At 38.5% G+C, this 17,963-nt stretch overlaps 1 pseudogene; it reads left to right on the forward strand.

Moving 5' to 3' along the window:
* The first annotated feature begins 29 nt into the window (after positions 1-29).
* On the forward strand, positions 30-896 carry LOC131899474 (14-3-3 protein epsilon-like; annotated as a pseudogene).
* Positions 897-17,963: the final 17,067 nt, after the last annotated feature.

The raw sequence follows: 17,963 nt of genomic DNA on the forward strand, positions 1-17,963 counted from the left end.
TAAAAATTAAGTAAGACATAAATATACGAAGCACCGCCATTTTTACTGCTCCGTCTAGGAGCGAGAAGCTGAGAGTTGAAGTTATCTGCTTCCATCCTTTGTGCATACCCTGCTGGAGCCGCTGCCACTATGGATGATTTGGAGGACCTGGTGTACCAGGCAAAGCTGGTAGAGCAGGCCTGGCGAAATGATGAAATGATGGAATCAATGAAGAAAGCAGCAGGGATGGACGTGGAGCTGACAGTTGAAGAAGGAAACCTTATATCTGCTGCATATAAAAATGTGATTGGAGCCAGAAGAGCAACCTAGAGAATAATCAGCAGCATTGAAGAGAAGGAAGAAAACAAGGGAGGAGAGGACTAACTAAAGATGATTCGGAAGTACCAGCAAATGGTTAAAACTGAGATCAAGTTAATCTGTTGTGACATCCTGGATGTACTGGACAAACACCTCAGTCCAGCAGCTAAAACTGGTGAGTCCAAGGTTTTCTATTATAAATGAAAGGGGCCTACCACAGGTATCTGGCCGAGTTTGCCACAGGAAACGACAGGAAGGAGGCTGCAGAAAACACCCTCATGGGTTACTAAGCTGCTAGTGCCATCACCATGACAGAACCCCCTCCAAAGCACCCCATTTGTTTAGGTCTTGCTCTCAACTTTTCCATGTTCCACTATAAAATTCTTAATTACCCCGACCATGCCTGTAGGTTGGCAAAAGCAGCTTTTGATGACGCCATTGCAGAACTGGACACACTGAGTGAAGAAAGCTATAAGGACTCTACGCTTTTCATGCAGCTGCTACCTGATAACCTGACGCTCTGGACCTCAGACATGCAGGGCGATGGTGAAGAGCAGAATAAAGAAGTGCTGCAGTATGTGGAAGGTAAAAATCAGTGAGACACAATAAAGCAAACAAGAGAACACATCTCTGACTACCCTCCCTCCCCTCCGCTTCCCTGGGAAGTTCCCCATTGTCACTGAGAACCAGCAAATTTGACTTTCATATTTGGTCTCAGAATTTAGGTTCCTGCCCTGTTGTTTTTCTTTTTTTTCTCCCCTCCCCCTTTTTTAAAAAAAAAAACAGTTTTCAGAAGTTCTTAAAGGCAAGAGTGAATTTCTGTGGATTTTACTGGTCCCAGCTTTTAGGTTCTTTATAACACTAAATGGACTGCATAGAGGCTGTTTCAGCATTACTGTATTGCTCCAGCCACAGGCAGCAACATCATCATTAGAAATGGAAATGATGTTTGAAAGCCATTAGACTTCTAGGTGATGCATCTAAGAAAGATTAATCGCACGATAGAGGCAAATGTAAAATGAATTTTTAAAATTAATTTATATACTAGCAATAAATCATAATATTCTAATAAATTTCACTAGTGCAAAAATTAAAGTACCTTAAAATACAAGCTTATAAAATATTTATTTAAAATATTGAAAATGTAAAATGAATTAAAATTAATTTATATAATAGGAAAAAATCGTAATGTCATAACAATGTGGTCTTTTATTTTCACTAACCCTATTGCTGAAGATACCCATATTTGAGTCATAGAACATGGCAGAATCAAGTTGGTAATGACCTAAATGTTTCATCCCTGCTGGCTACTTTTCATGTGCTGGAAGGTGCTATGCAAGCTACCAAAGGAGAGCAGTAATCATCAGTCACACCTATCTATGAAACCTATGAGCCACAACAATGATCAGCCTAACACATGGCCATTGGTGTAATAGTAGCTCAAACAGTATTGGTGTAACCAACCATTTTTGATTGGATTTGAGTTCCTCTCCACAAGATGAAACCCATACTAGCACAGTTATCAGACCAAGAACATACAGCTAGCAGTCATAGGCCCTAGGGGAGAACTTACCACTATCATGCTGCTAAATGGACATCGTATTAAACTGACTTATCATTAGAGCCGTAGAATAATGTATCTCTTATCCCTCATCTAAGGAGCTTTGATTTACAGTAAATGGTGGTTAACATCGTGGCCCACAACTGGCCAAGGTGCAGAGAATAAGAGACAGAAGAATGCTCAGCCCTAAAGGGAACCTATGTACCTCATCCTACCCTCACAAAGTTCAGAGATCATTGAGGAAGAGGACAAAGAAAGAGTATAATAATCTGAGGTGGTAGAGGAATACAAGGAACATCTGGACACAGTAGGGCAGATGCACATATGAACTCACACAAAGTGCAACACCTTGAAAAAGAAAACAAACCTGTGCAAGCCCAAGGCAGACCAAATCCCAGCATGGAAGTGGGAGCTGGGCACACAATCCCTGCTGTGGGATGGTCTGTTTGTCGAGTGTGTTGCTAATTAGTCAATAAATAAAACACTGATTGGCCATTGGCTAGGCAGGAAGTGTAGGCGGGACAAGGAGGAGAATAAAGCTGGGAAGTGGAAGGCTGAGTCAGAGAGACACTGCCAGCCACCATGATGACAAATAGCATGTGAAGATGCCGGTAAGCCACGAGCCATGTGGAAAGGTATAGACTTATAGAAATGGATTAATTTAAGCTTAAGAACAGTTAGCAAGAAGCCTGCCACGGCCATACAGTTTGTAACCAATATAAGTCTCTGTGTTTACTTGGTCGGGTCTGAGTGGCTGTGGGACTGGCAGGTGAGAGAGATTTGCCCTGACTGTGGGCCAGGCAGAAAAACTTAAGCTACAAATCCCCCACCTGCTGCCAAGCCTCATGACCTGAGTTCAATCCCTGGGACCCACATGGCGGATGAAGCAATTCCCACAGACTGCCTCAGATGCAAAGTAGTATAAACAATGGAATAGGAATCCAGAGTTCAGAGTTGAGTTCAGATACTTTCATTGATTAGAATTCAGACTGATTTTTCCAACATTGACCTTATTTTTTGTTTTGTTTTGGGTTTGGGTTTTTTATAGGGGGCTTTTGTTTTGTTTTGTTTTGTTTTACCTAGAAAAGACAGAAATTAATTTGGAACACAGTAACCAGATGTTGGGCCCTGGCCCCCGTTTTTGGGGAGCTGTTACCTTGCTTGCTGACCTTGATCAGATGTCCTCCCTATGCTAATTCCCTGCCGGTTTCATTCCTGCATATTGGTGGAATGCTAGAATGTAAAACACCTGTAGCCTACTTTTGCCCTCCCAGGTTCTTCCACTGTACTGTAAGTCTGTATTTAAGGCTTCCTCCCTCCTTCAATAGGGGGCATTCTACTGAGAGGAATGACCCTCTGTCTTGTCTCTCTTTTTAATCCTCAGCCTCTCGCTGGGACATGGTGAATGGGTAGTAACGCGGGCGTCGCTACAACCAGAAAGCTTCTGAAATCTGATATTTGTCTTCTTTTGAGTCTATAAAAACTTTGCTAATATGAGTTTATGATACTCCTGTTTGCTGAATAACAATGTCAGGTAATTTGATATTTAGCCAATAAATCAAAACTTATTAATGTACTTGTGTCTATTGAATTACTCTTGTCACAGAACAGGATGAGTTAAATCAATCTCCCTTTAATGAGATCTTTCTTGATGAAAATATTAAGGGTGGATATTTCAGAGTGAGACTTCAAACAAGGTGAATCTTATGGTGATGCAGTCTAAAACCAACAGTGTCCTGATGGATTAAAAAAGAACAATGGTCTTGATAGAGAATTAGATGACCTGGATAAACCTTCAAATGCAAAACATAAAAATTCTAAAAAATAACCTAAAGTCTCCACCGATACCTGCTTACTGACAAAACAAAAGAATATTTAGGCTAAGCAATGAATGATGGTAAAATCTCTGAGAACTTCAACTGACTAGCTTCCAAGAGAATTGGGTGAGATTGAGTTAACTCTCAGAATCATGGGGAAATTCAAGGGCTTCAAAGCCCAACAGAAGATCCCCCATGAGACTAGGACAGGAAAATTTACTCCAGCATAAGGCAAACTAAGAAGTAAACCCTCATGGACAATCCAACCCCAAGAGAGAAGCCTGGAGAACTACAGGTAAATTTGCTAGTATCAACCTTTTTAGTGAGTACAAAAATAAAGCCTCAGAATTCATAACCACAAAGAGGTACACATATGAGTAAGTCTAATTCACACTAACTTAATTGTGCCACAAAACCTCAAACCAAGAATTTAATTCATATAGATTCCAGACTCACAGAAGAAAACTCAAATCATTTAGAGGAATGTCCTTTCTCTCAGCTCTCAAACATTCCATTGAATTTTTTCTGAGAAATGATAATGTTATATATACAAAAATTCTTACCTAATTTAGGAAACAAGACTGAAAAAGACAATAGAAAATTTAGGCTAGTGGATCATTATACATTAGAATTATTAGATATGAAACATAAACTGTAGTTAAATATAGCTTAATGAAAACAAAATGTTTAAACATATGAGTAAAGACCAGGCAAATAGGGAAAAGTATATACTTTCTGGAAAATTAAGATGATTTAAATAACCTCAACATTTTAAAGATAGTAGAACACATAGTGAGTACTTACGATATTTTGTTGAAGGAATAAATGATTATAAAAAATGTATTACCATAAGCACAAAAAATCTTGAAATGATAAGAGAATGTTGTGTTTTGCTAAATGGGTCCATTACCAATGAAAACTCGAGGATCAGATATTGGGTCAAAACCTTATGGATCAAAGAAGCACAGGAGGAGTGACCAACTGACCTTCTCTTTCTTACCAGAGACCCACCCAGTACACCTTCTATCCACATGTCCCAGGTCAAAGAGAGCTCTTGAGTTCCAAGTCCCTCCCTCCTCCTTCCTGTCCAACTTCCCTATCTGTACTCCTGGCTTCTCTATGGCTAATTCCAGTCAGTTAGCCACTGGTTCCACCCCCTCATTCAACGTTAACACTATTAACATAGTCTAAGAGTGTCACAGTGTGATTGAATATCCTGCAACAAGAGAAGATATATAGATATCTCTGGCTCCAGAGAACAAGCATAGACAAAAGGACAAATAGATTGCTATCTACACCTTGTCCATAACAAGTCTAGAGTATGCAACACATCCAGTGAAGACTTCCTAAGTTTAATAAATATCAGAGAGTAGCTGAGATTATGAAATAGTGAAGAGAGAATTTCTAAAGAGATGGAAAGCTTAAAGCAGATGACAGTATTCCTGAAGAGAGTGAGTGAGAGAGGGAGAGAGTTGTTTCAAATGGCTGATTCACTGAAGTAGAATAGTTAGGTGAGAATTTGAATGTTGCCTCTCTAAAAGCTAAACATTTCAGTCAATACTAAAAAAAATTAAATACTTCTGCTTTCTGTTTACTTTGTATGTCTCCTGTCTTATTAACAAAATGTCAACGAGATTGGAAATGCTTTTTCTTGAATATTACTAAGGACCAGCCTTAATAATCGTCTTCCCAGGGGCCCATAAGAGAAGCTATGAATGGCGAGAATTATTTTGGGGCAAAGAATCTAAGTACATCGAGCTCTTTTGTCTGTCTACCTTATTCCTCTGGGATAAAATTCTGTCTACACAGCTTCAGTTCTGCTCTCATGCCTAGCTCCTTTCTTGCCTGATTTCTCTCTACATTTACCTGCTGACCTCTAAGCTCTCTCTTAATTCTCTCATCTTAGTTCCGCCCCATCTAGGTCCTCATCCATCTAGTTCTTCCCCATTTCAGCTCCTCTCCCATCTCCTTCTTTCTCATCTTGTTCCTCCTCATCTTGTTCTTCCCCATCTGGCTCTTCCTCATCTTCCATCTCGTTCCTCTATTACTCTCTTCTAGCCCTTCAATCCAGTTCTTTCCCATCTCAATTTGTTCCTCTCCAGTTCTTACCCATCTAGTTCTTCCATTCTCTTTTCTCTTTTAAATCTAGTCCTTCTCTGAAAATAAAACTGCCCTTTTATCCCTTTGACCCTTATCTCTCCAAGATATCTCTGCTCCCACAGTTTCTGGCAAGCATGCTCGGTCGCTAGGCAACTTGACTAGGCAACTTTCATCACAGCTACATGTACCTGTAAGTTGGAACCCCTTAGTTCTGAGTTAATTCTTAAGGGTGGATCTAAAACTAGAGGTAAGATTTTGGAAAGGAGAAGGTTAAACTTAATTAGCACATCTGCCAGGCCTTCTCAAACAGATAGTCTAGATGCTTAATTCTGTTCTTAAAGAGTACAGAGGTATCTCGGATAAGATATTTTCATCCATCTGGGGATGGTCCTGGCCAGATGCTGCTTATGATAATAATTACAGAAAGGCCTGAAATTAGGAATCCTGGCTGTTACTGCCCAGAAGGTTATCTAAATATCCCTTTAATAGAGGGGAAATTGTGCCCAAAGAATGATGGAAAAGCTACAATAGCACACGAGAAATTTATAGCAGGAAATGGCTTACAATCAAAAGCCAGTATCACCAAGACTCCTTGAGCCTCAGCTTGACCTCTGGAAGGCCCTTGGCTTCTTCCAGGTATTAGCTTGTCATAATCAGCTGAAATCCTTCTTCATGTATTTTTGCGGCTTGCAGCAGCTCTTCCAACTTTCCAGTCTCTTCAATATAGAGAGACAAGAAATAGACAAGAAAGAGGAGAAAGATGCTATGTACTAGAAGGCAGTTAAGCACACACCCTGACACAAAAGGCTGGTACTCTATTGTAGATGCAACCAACCTTCTTATTAAATAAGAAACACAGAACCAATGCAAAGAAGAAAGCCAAGAGGTCAGAGCTAAGAGCTAAAACCTTACCCTTCCTCCTGCAGTGGTCCTACCTCTCCGAACTCACTACCCCTGTGTTAATGTCTTTATATAGTGTTCCTGTTCTGCCTTCTCATTGGTTGTAAACCCAACCACATGACCGCCTCGTCACGGCCTGTCTGTATAGGCCTCCAGGTTTTCCTTGCTTGGTATTGAGATTAAAGGCATGTGTGTCCAATAATGGCTGTATCCCTGAACACACAGAGACTTACCCAGCTCTGCATACCAAGTGCTGGGATTACAAGTATACACCACCACTGCCCTGCTTTCCTATGGCTTGCTAATAGCTCTGACCCCCGGGCAACTTTATTTATTAACATACAAATAACATTTTAATACAAATAAAATATCACCATATTTCCCCTTTTCTATTTTAATAAAAAGGAAAAAAGAAAAAGCTTATAACTAACATAAGAAAAACTATATACAAAAGTACAATAACTATATACAATATATACAAGTAATAAATACCTAAACAATGTCTAGTTCATTTGTATTTGACAAATTCAGAGAAAATAATTCCATTATCTATTCTATTGTATCTAATTCACTTTCTATCCTAATTAATCGTCAACTATAACTAACTAATCTTCAACTCCCTCAGAGACCCAAGAAGAAAATAGTATTAGCTAACAAAAAAAAATAAAAACAGGAAGTATATGCAAGCAACTTCCAAAAACTTGTGAGTTGACAGAAACAGCCAGCTGCCTGGACAATCATCTGAGGTTTCTCCGCAGTGTTGGGGCATCATCTTCAGCCTATAGGCTTAGCGTATCTGACAGACTCATTTGTGAAGTAGAATGTACACAAGGTCAACAGTTCAACCTCACATTGGGTGAGAGCAGTCTATATACCAGAAATACCTGAATTCCACTAGTTTCATGTCATGATTCAGGATTTTAAATTCTGGAAATTGTTGATGTTTTTTTAATTCAGCTGTCCATTCTTCTTGGCTATGTGTGTATGTGGCTTCATTTCAGCATCCCGTTCTTCTCCACATCCCTCTATTAAATGCCATTCTTCTGTTGAGAGGTGTGAGCTTAATTACTCTTCAAGAATAACTGTTTCAGCTACCTCCCCATTGCACATCAGAAGCCATCGGCCCACTGCCTGTTCAGCTGCCTTCGAAGAAAAGGGCACTGTACCTTTCCCGGATTATGAAGGCCACTTCAGGGATGGTGCCATATTGTCCTGGCCTCAGAAGATGCCTTTTGATAAAGCCATAACCACACTTGTTTTGACAAGAATCAGTAGTCCTTTGTTTCGTGTCTTGTCTGTCCTGTTCGTCAGCAGTTGATTCGAGGATACTTTGTTGTCCAGTGGCTAACTTTTGCTACAATGAAAGTTAACTCCAATTACAGTTTTTTCAATGCCCATATTTTCTCTGAAGTAGATTGGTACTGTCAGGAGCCGACATGTCTCATAGACATAACAAAAAAGAAAAATTTTCTAAGTTACTAAAACATTTTAAATGCCATATTCTGTAGATCTCTGAAGGGTTTGAAGATAACCTGTCTATCTAAAATATATCTACTCAATCTTGAAAACATACCTAATATAACTACAAGTTCTATTATAATGTCTAACTACTAACTTTCATTTCTTTATATCCTAATAGTTGGTAATAACAACATTCAAGGATTAGAAAATTCCATTACATTGTTAAATGAACGGTACAATTAGAAATATACATATAGCATTTTCTAATAATATCAATTTCAATATATATAATTTGTATACAATATAAAACAATCCAATCCAATGTAAAGTATTTACATTTTTTTTCTTTCTTTCTCTCTCTTTTTTTAAATAAGAACCTTAAATCTAATTGTTTTGTATCTGTTTAGATTTGCTTTGTGACCAAGTATGTGGTCGATTTTAGAGAAGGTTCCATGGGGTGCTGAGAAGAAGGTATATTCTTTTTTGTTAGGATGGAATGTTCTGTAGATGTCGATTAAGTCCATTTGAGTCATGACATCAATTAAGTCCTTTATTTCTCTGTTAAGTTTCGATTTGGGGGATCTGTCCAGTGGTGAAAGTGGGGTGTTGAGGTCTCCCACTATTAATGTGTGGGGTTTTATATGTGATTTAAGCTTTAATAATGTTTCTTTTACATATGTGGGTGCCCTTGTGTTTGGGGCATAAATGTTCAGAATTGAGACTTCATCTTGGTGGATCTTTCCTGTGATGAGTATGTAATGCCCTTCTTGATCTCTTTTGATTGATTTTAGTTTGAAGTCTATTTTGCTGGATATCAGGATGGCTACACCCGCTTGTTTCTTAAGACCGTTTGATTGGAAAGTCTTTTCCCAGCCTTTTATTTTTAGGTAGTGTCTATCTTTGAATTTGAGATGTGTTTCTTGTATGCAGCAGAAAGATGGGTCCTGCTTTCGTATCCATTCTGTAAGCCTATGTCTTTTTATAGGTGAATTAAGTCCATTGATATTGAGGGATATTAATGTCCAGTGATTGTTCATTCCTGTTATTTTTTGGTGGTGATGTGTGTGTACTTTTCTTCGTTGGGGTCTACTGCTGTGGCTTTATCTATTGCCTGTGTTTTCGAGGTTGTATCTGACTTCCTTAGGTTGGAATTTTCCTTCTAGTGCTTTCTGTAGGGCTGGGTTTGTGGATAAATATTGTTTAAATCTGGCTTTGTCATGGAATGTCTTGTTCACTCCATCTATGACGATTGAAAGTTTTGCTGGGTATATTAGTCTAGGCTGACATCCATGGTCTCTTAATGTCTGCATTACATCTGTCCAGGACCTTCTGGCTTTCAAAGTCTCCATTGAGAAATCGGGTGTTATTCTGATAGGTTTGCCTTTATATGTCACTTGGCCTTTTTCCTTTGCTGCTCTTAATATTCTTTCTTTATTCTGTACGTTTAATTGTTTAATTATTATGTGGCGAGGGGACTTTTTTTGGGGGTCTAGTCTGTTTGGTGTTCTATAGGCTTCCTGTATCTTCATAGGCATTTCCTTCTTTAAGTTGGGAAAGTTTTCTTCTATGATCTTGTTGAATATATTTTCTGTGCCCTTGAGTTGGTATTCTTCTCCTTCTTCTACCCCTATTATTCGTAGGTTTGGTCTTTTCATGGTGTCCCAAATTTCTTGGACATTTTGGTTCATGACTTTGTTGACTTTAGTGTTTTCTTAGAATAACCTCCTGTGTTCTATCAGACCACCATGGTCTAAAGTTGGATTTCAACAACAACAAAAACTACAGAAAACCTACAATCTCATGGAAACTGAACAATACCCACCTGAATCACCAATGGGTTAAGGAAGAAATAAAGAAAGAAATTAAAGACTTCCTAGAGATCAACGAAAATGAAGACACCACATATCCAAACCTATGGGACACTATGAAAGCAGTACTAAGAGGGAAATTCATAGCACTAAACGCCCACATAAATAAGCTGGAGAAATCTCACACTAGTGACTTAACAGCACACCTGAAAGTTCTAGAACAGGAAGAAGCAAAGTCTCCCAGGAAAAATAGATGCCAGGAAATTATCAAAGTGAGAGCTGAAATCAATAAAATAGAAACAAAGAGAACAATACAAAAAATTAATGAAACAAAGAGTTGGTTCTTTGAGAAAATCAACAAGATAGACAAGCCCTTATCCAAACTAACCAAAAGACAGAGAGAGAGCATCCAAATCAACAAAATCAGAAATGAAAAGGGGGACATAACAACAGACATTGAGGAAATCCAGAGAATCATCAGGTCATACTTCAAAAACCTCTATTCCACAAAACTGGAAAACCTAAAAGAAATGGATAATTTTCTGGATAGGTACCACATACCTAAATTAAATCAAGACCAGATAAACTATTTAAATAGTCCAATAACCCCTAACGAAATAGAAACAGTCATTAAAAGTCTCCCAACCAAAAAAAGCCCAGGACCAGATGGTTTCAGTGCAGAATTCTACCAGATCTTCAAAGAAGAGTTAATACCAATACTCTCTAAATTGTTCCATACAATAGAAACAGAAGGAACATTACCAAACTCCTTCTATGAGGCTACAATTACCCTGATTCCCAAACCAAACAAGGATACAACAAAGAAAGAGAACTACAGACCGATCTCCCTCATGAACATTGATGCAAAAATACTCAATAAAATACTGGCAAACAGACTCCAAGACCACATCAAAACAATTATCCACCATGATCAAGTAGGATTCATTCCAGGGATGCAAGGATGGTTCAACATACGAAAGTCTGTCAATGTGATACACCATATAAACAAACTCAAAGAAAAAAACCACATGATCATCTCACTAGATGCTGAAAAGGCATTTGACAAAATCCAACACCCCTTCATGATAAAGGTCTTGGAGCGATCAGGAATACAGGGAACATACCTAAACATAATAAAGGCAATTTACAGCAAGCCAACAGCCAACATCAAATTAAATGGAGAGAAACTCAAAGCAATTCCACTAAAATCAGGAACGAGGCAAGGCTGTCCGCTCTCCCCATACTTATTCAATATAGTACTTGAAGTTCTAGCCAGAGCAATAAGACAACATAAGGAGATTAAGGGGATACAAATTGGAAAGGAAGAAGTCAAGCTTTCCCTATTTGCAGATGACATGATAGTATACTTGAGCAACCCCAAAGATTCCACCAAGGAACTGATACAGCTTATAAACACCTTCAGCAACATAGCAGGATACAAGATCAACTCCAAAAAATCAGTAGCCCTCCTATATACAATGGACAAAAAAGCGGAGAAGGAAATCAGAGATACATCACCCTTTACTATAGCCACAAATGACATAAAATACCTTGGGGTAATACTAACCAAGCAAGTGAAGGACCTATATGACAAGAACTTTAAGTCCCTGAAAAAAGAAATTGAAGAAGATGTCAGAAAATGGAAAGATCTCCCATGCTCATGGATAGGCAGAACTAACATAGTAAAAATGGCAATCTTACCAAAAGCAATCTACAGATTCAATGCAATCCCCATCAAAATACCAACACAATTCTTCACAGACCTGGAAAGAATAATACTCAACTTCATATGGAAAAACAAAAAACCCAGGATAGCCAAAAGAATCCTGTACAATAAAACAACCTCTGGAGGCATCACGATCCCTGACTTCAAGCTGTACTATAGAGCTACAGTAATAAAAACAGCTTGGTACTGGCATAAAAACCGACATGGGGACCAATGGAATCGAATTGAAGACCCTGATATTAATCCGCACACCTATGAACAAATAATTTTTGACAAAGAAGCCAAAAGTGCACAATGGAAAAAAGAAAGCATCTTCAACAAATGGTGCTGGCAAAACTGGATATCAACATGTAGAAGGCTGCAAATAGATCCATATCTATCACCGTGCACAAAACTTAAGTCCAAGTGGATCAAGGACCTCAACATAAATCCAGCTACTCTGAACCTGCTAGAAGAGAAAGTAGGAAGTAGTCTTGAACACATTGGCATAGGAGACCACTTTCTAAATAGAACACCAGTAGCACAGACACTGAGAGAAACAATCAATCAATGGGACCTCTTGAAACTGAGAAGCTTTTGTAGGGCAAAGGATACGGTCAACAAAGCAAAGCGACAGCCTACAGAATGGGAAAAGATCTTCACCAATCCCACATCTGACAGAGGACTGATATCCAGAATATATAAGGAACTCAAGAAATTAGACATCAAAATGCCCAACAGTCCAATTAAGAAATGGGCTATAGAACTAAACAGAGAATTCTCAACAGAGGAAACTCAAATGGCTGAAAGACATTTAAGGAATTGCTCAACATCCCTAATCATCAGGGAAATGCAAATCAAAACAACTCTGAGATACCACCTTATGCCTGTCAGAATGGCTAAGATCAAAAACACTGAAGACACCTTATGCTGGAGAGGATGTGGAGCTAGGGGAACTCTCCTCCACTGCTGGTGGGAATGCAAGCTTGTACAACCACTTTGGAAATCAATATGGCGATTTCTTAGAAAATTGGGAATCCATCTCCCCCAAGATCCAGCTATACCACTCTTGGGCATATACCCAAGGAATGCTCAACCACACCACAAGAGCACTTGTTCAGCTATGTTCATATCAGCGTTGTTTGTAATAGCCAGAACATGGAAACAACCTAGATGCCCTTCAACTGAAGAATGGATAAACAAAATGTGGTACATATACACAATGGAATACTACTCAGCAGAGAAAAACAATGACATCATGAGGTTTGCAGACAAATGGATGGATCTAGAAAAAATCATCCTGAGTGAGGTATCCCAGACTCAGAAAGACAAACATGGTATGTACTCACTCATAACAGGATACTAGATGTGGAACAAGGATGACTGGACTGCTACTCACATCACCAGGCAGGCTACCTGGAAAACAGGACCCCAAGAAAGACACAGGGATCGCCCAACGACAGAGAAATGGAATGAGATCTACATGAACAGCCTGGACAGGAGTGGGGGTAGTGAAGGGCGAGGGTCGAGGGAAAGAGAGCTTGGGTGAGTGGGAGATCCCAGCTGGATCAAAAACAGAGAGGGAGAACAAGGAATAGGAGACCATGGTAAATGAAGACCACATGAGAATAGGAAGAAACAAAGTGCTAGAGAGGCCCACAGAAATCCACAAAGATACCCCCACAACAGACTGCTGGCAATGGTCGAGAGACAATCCGAACTGACCTACTCTGGTGATGGGATGGCCAAACACCCTAATTGTCGTGCTAGAAACCTCATCCAACTACTGATGGATCTGGAGGCAGAGATCCATGACTAGGCCCCAGGTGGATCTCTGGGAGTCCAATTAGCGAGAATGAGGAGGGTTTATATGAGAGAGAATTGTTGAGACCAAGGTCGGATAAAGCACAGAGACAAATAGCCAAACAAACGGAAACACATGAAATATGAACCAATGGCTGAGGGGTCACCAACTGGATCAGGCCCTCTGAGTGGGTGAGACAGTTGATTGGCCTGATCTGTTTGGGAGGCATCCAGGCAGTGGGACCGGGTCCTGTGCTCATTGCATGAGTTGGCTGTTTGAAACCTGGGGCCTATGCAGGGTCCCTTGGCTCGTCATGGGAGGAGGGGTCTGGACCTACCTGGACTGAGTCCACCAGGTTGATCTCAGTCTGTGGGGAAGGCTTTGCCCTGGAGGAGATTGGAATGGGGGACGGGCTTGGGGGAAGGTGAGGGGGGCGGGAGGGGGGAGAACAAGGGAATCTGTGGCTGATATGTAGAACTGAATTGTATTGCAAAATAAAAAAAAAAAAAAAAGAACCTTAAATCTAATCTCCTTTGCTTAGCCCTTTTCCTCACCCTTTACAACAACTTGTAACCAACCCCCCTAATCAATAAAAATTATCCCAGACCCAAAACCCATTAAAAGACCTAAAAGACCAAAAAAACCAACCACCCCACACCACCTCCTTAGGAATGTGGGCGTCGTATTCTTGAAATTGCTTCCTGCTGGGTATGGGCGAAGTTATCCTTATCCTGAAAGAAAAATTTTAGGTTAATTGTCAAATTCTAGGAAAGGTAACTATATCCTTCGTTATCCAGTCTGTGTATAATGCCAAAGTTCAGGGTTTATCTCAAATCCTTATTCAAGTAGTCTTTGAGACTGGATCATCTCAGCTAGCTCTCTCAAAATTGCTCTGAGCACTTTGTAGTTCAAAGCTGATCTGTAGATGATGTTTGTCAGCTTAGTGATGTTATTATTGTCCACGTGGAATTGTTGTTGTTGTGGGGCCCCATCTTCTTCCTGGAGACTTCAGTTGATGTTAGGCCTGACCGTGATTTCCTGCAAAAAACTGATAAGAGACTCGAAAACAAAGACTATATATGCGGCTTTTTAGAATTAGTTAGTACTCTATATGACCATTCATATCTTAACAAAGTTTAAAATGTATATATATCTATATATATTAATCTTGTAAATTTTGATATAAATTTCATACTTTAAGAAAAGTTTAAAAATCAGAATAGAATCAAAGAGTTGAGATTAGTAATAGAATAGTCCCTTAATTAATTTGGCTTTTCTCCTGTCCCATAGCAGAAGATGGCTCTTTTCCTCTGGCATGATACAGGGAGTTTGCATTTTCCTTTTAACAACATGCTTGAGTTTAAAGAAGGAGCGAGCCATTCTCCAACTCCAAAGTCAGCTTTAAATTTTAATTGAACTGGGACTATTAGAAGTTAAATAGTGTTAAATCTTTAAAGAAAAGCAGAAACAAACATTTAGGAAGACATAAAATTTTTTAGATAACATACCCATTGCCATTTCACTCTGTTTCTTAAAATAGACGATTTGTCCCTTTTCTTCAGTTGTCTCATTTGTCCAGTGTTCTTCAAATTCCTTAACCTTCATTCTCCTAAAAGACAAAAACAAAAACCTTTCCCCAAGGTTTTTTGGGGATGTTCCTTTTTGGCATGTTACTATCTGATTAAATGAAAAGATATATGTTACTGGTGTAAGTTAGTTTAAATTGGATGTTCATGATAGTTGATGAACTATCACCTCCTCTAATTAAGAGGTCTCTCTTGTTCAAATCAAACCTTTATCAATTTTGATGGTACCCACAGCTTATCTTCTCCTGTAGAAATAAAAGCAAAACCTCGTCCCCAATGTAATACATATCCTGGTTTCCATTCTGAGGTCAGCACATCCTTAAAGTATATAGGTTGATTTAATTCTGTAGTTTTTTCTATTATCCAATGTCTCTCTGCAGCTGTTGTTCCTTTCTCATTGGCATTGAGAAAATTCAAAGTTAATAGAGCATTATGTAGTCTATTTCTGGGGGTTTTTGTTACTCCTTTCTGTTTATTTAGCATATCCTTTAGAGTTCTGTTTGATCTTTCTATAACTGCTTGACCTGTAGGATTATGTGGTATACCTGTAATATGGTTTATATTATAATAAGCAAAAAACTGTTTCATTTTAACAGAGACATATGATGGAGCATTATCAGTTTTGATTTGTGCAGGTATACCCATAATGGCCATAACTTCTAGCAAATGAGTGATTACAGAATCAGCTTTTTCAGAACTCAAAGCAGTTGCCCATTGAAATCCTGAATAAGTATCAATATTGTGGTGTACATATTTCAATTTTCCAAATTCTGCAAAGTGAAACACGTCCATCTGCCAGATTTCATTCCTCTGAGTACCCTTTGGGTTACATCCTGCTGGTAATGGCGTTTGATTGTAGAAGGAACAAGTAGGACATTTCTTTACTATTTCTTTGGCTTGTTGCCAGGTTATGGAAAAATCCTTTTTTAAACCTTTACTATTGACATGATGTTTTTTATGAAATTCTGAGGCCTCCAGCACATTTCCTATCAATAATTTATCAATCTCATGATTGCCTTGTGCTAGAGGGCCTGGCAGACCAGTATGGGATCGGATGTGAGTTATATATAAAGGATGACTCCTTTTTCTGATTGTATCTTGTAATTGAATAAATAATAAAGTTAATTCTGAAGTATCGTGGATAAATTCTGCAGTCTCAATATGTAATACTACTCTTTCAGCATACTGAGAGTCAGTTACTACATTGAGAGGTTCTGAAAAATCCATTAATACCAACAGAATAGCATACAATTCTGATTTTTGAACTGAATTATAAGGACTTTGAACCACTTTACTTAAATGTTCTGATTTGTAACCTGCCTTTCCTTGTTTGTTGGCATCTGTATAAAATGTACGAACTCCAGATATGGGTTTTTTCCTCACAATTTGAGGCAAGATCCAATCAGCTCTCTTTATAAGATCAATTCTATTGCTTTTGGGATATTTGCTGTTAATTTCTCCCAAAAAATTACTACAAGCTTTTTGCCAAGCTTCATTTTCTATCCATAATTTTTCAATATCCTCCTTAGTTAAAGGTACAACAATTTCTGCTGGGTCTATTCCTGCTAACTGACGAAGTCTCAATTTTCCTTTCCAAATCGAGTCAGAGATTTTTTCTACATAAGTTTTTAATTTTTTATTTGGTTTATTTGGTAAAAATATCCATTCTAATATAATATCTTCCCTTTGCATTAATATTCCTGTTGGAGAATGCCTAGAAGGTAAAATAACCAAAATGCAATCCAGCTTTGGATCAATACGATCTACGTGCCCTTCATGTACTTTCTTTTCTACCAAGGCCAATTCTTTCTCAGCTTCAGGTGATAATTCTCTTGGACTGTTCAAGTCCTTATCACCTTCTAAGGTTTTAAACAAATTATTCAGTTCATCATTTTTTACCCCAACAATAGTTCTTAGATGAGAAATGTCTCCAAATAATCTTTGAAAGTCATTAAGAGTCTGTAGTCTAGCTCTCCTAATTTGCACCTTTTGAGGTCTAATTTTTTGAAGTTCTATTTTATATCCTAAATAATTAATAGAATCTCCTCTTTGTATCTTTTCAGGGGCAATTTGTAAACCCCAGCAAGGCAAAATTTTCTTTACTTCTTCAAACATTCTTTCTAAAGTATCTGCATTTGAGTCAGCTAATAAAAATCATCCATATAATGATAAATTATAGATTTAGGAAATTTTTTACGTACCACTTCTAATGGCTGTTTTACAAATATTGGCACAAAGTTGGGCTATTCAACATTCCCTGTGGGAGAACCCTCCATTGAAATCTTTTAAACCAGTTGAGAATTATTATAAGTAGGCACTGTGAAAGCAAATCTTTCTCTGTCTTTTTCTTGTAACGGTATTGAAAAGAAAGTCTTTTAAATCAATAACTATGAGAGGCCATCCTTTTGGTAACAGAGTAGGCAAAGGAATTCCAGATTGTAAAGAGCCCATTGGCTGAATTACTTTGTTAATTGCTCTAAGGTCTGTTACCATTCTCCATTTACCAGATTTCTTTTTAACAACAAATACAGGAGAATTCCAAGGGCTGGTTGATTCTTCAATATGATGAGCATTTAACTGTTCTTCCACCAGCTCTTGTAAAGCCTGGAGTTTCTCTGTTGTTAAAGGGCCATTGCTGAACCCATACAGGCTTATCTGTTGACCATTTTAAAGTAGAGCTGTTGGTGTTTTTGGAAAATTATCAGTTGTGCCCTGTTCTTGTATGACGTGGATGGCTGGTGAGCACTCATTAGAATAATATCTTTTAATATTTCTCTCAGAAACATGTACTAATTTATGATTTGTTTCTGAGATTGGAGGGATATTAATCTGAGTATTGCATTGTTGTAACAAATCTCGACCCCACAGGTTCATAGCTATGTTAGCCATATATGGTTTTAATTTTCCTTTCTGTCCTTCTGGAC

The sequence above is a fragment of the Peromyscus eremicus genome, chromosome X (genome assembly GCF_949786415.1).
Source record: "Peromyscus eremicus chromosome X, PerEre_H2_v1, whole genome shotgun sequence".
Lineage (NCBI taxonomy): Eukaryota > Metazoa > Chordata > Mammalia > Rodentia > Cricetidae > Peromyscus > Peromyscus eremicus.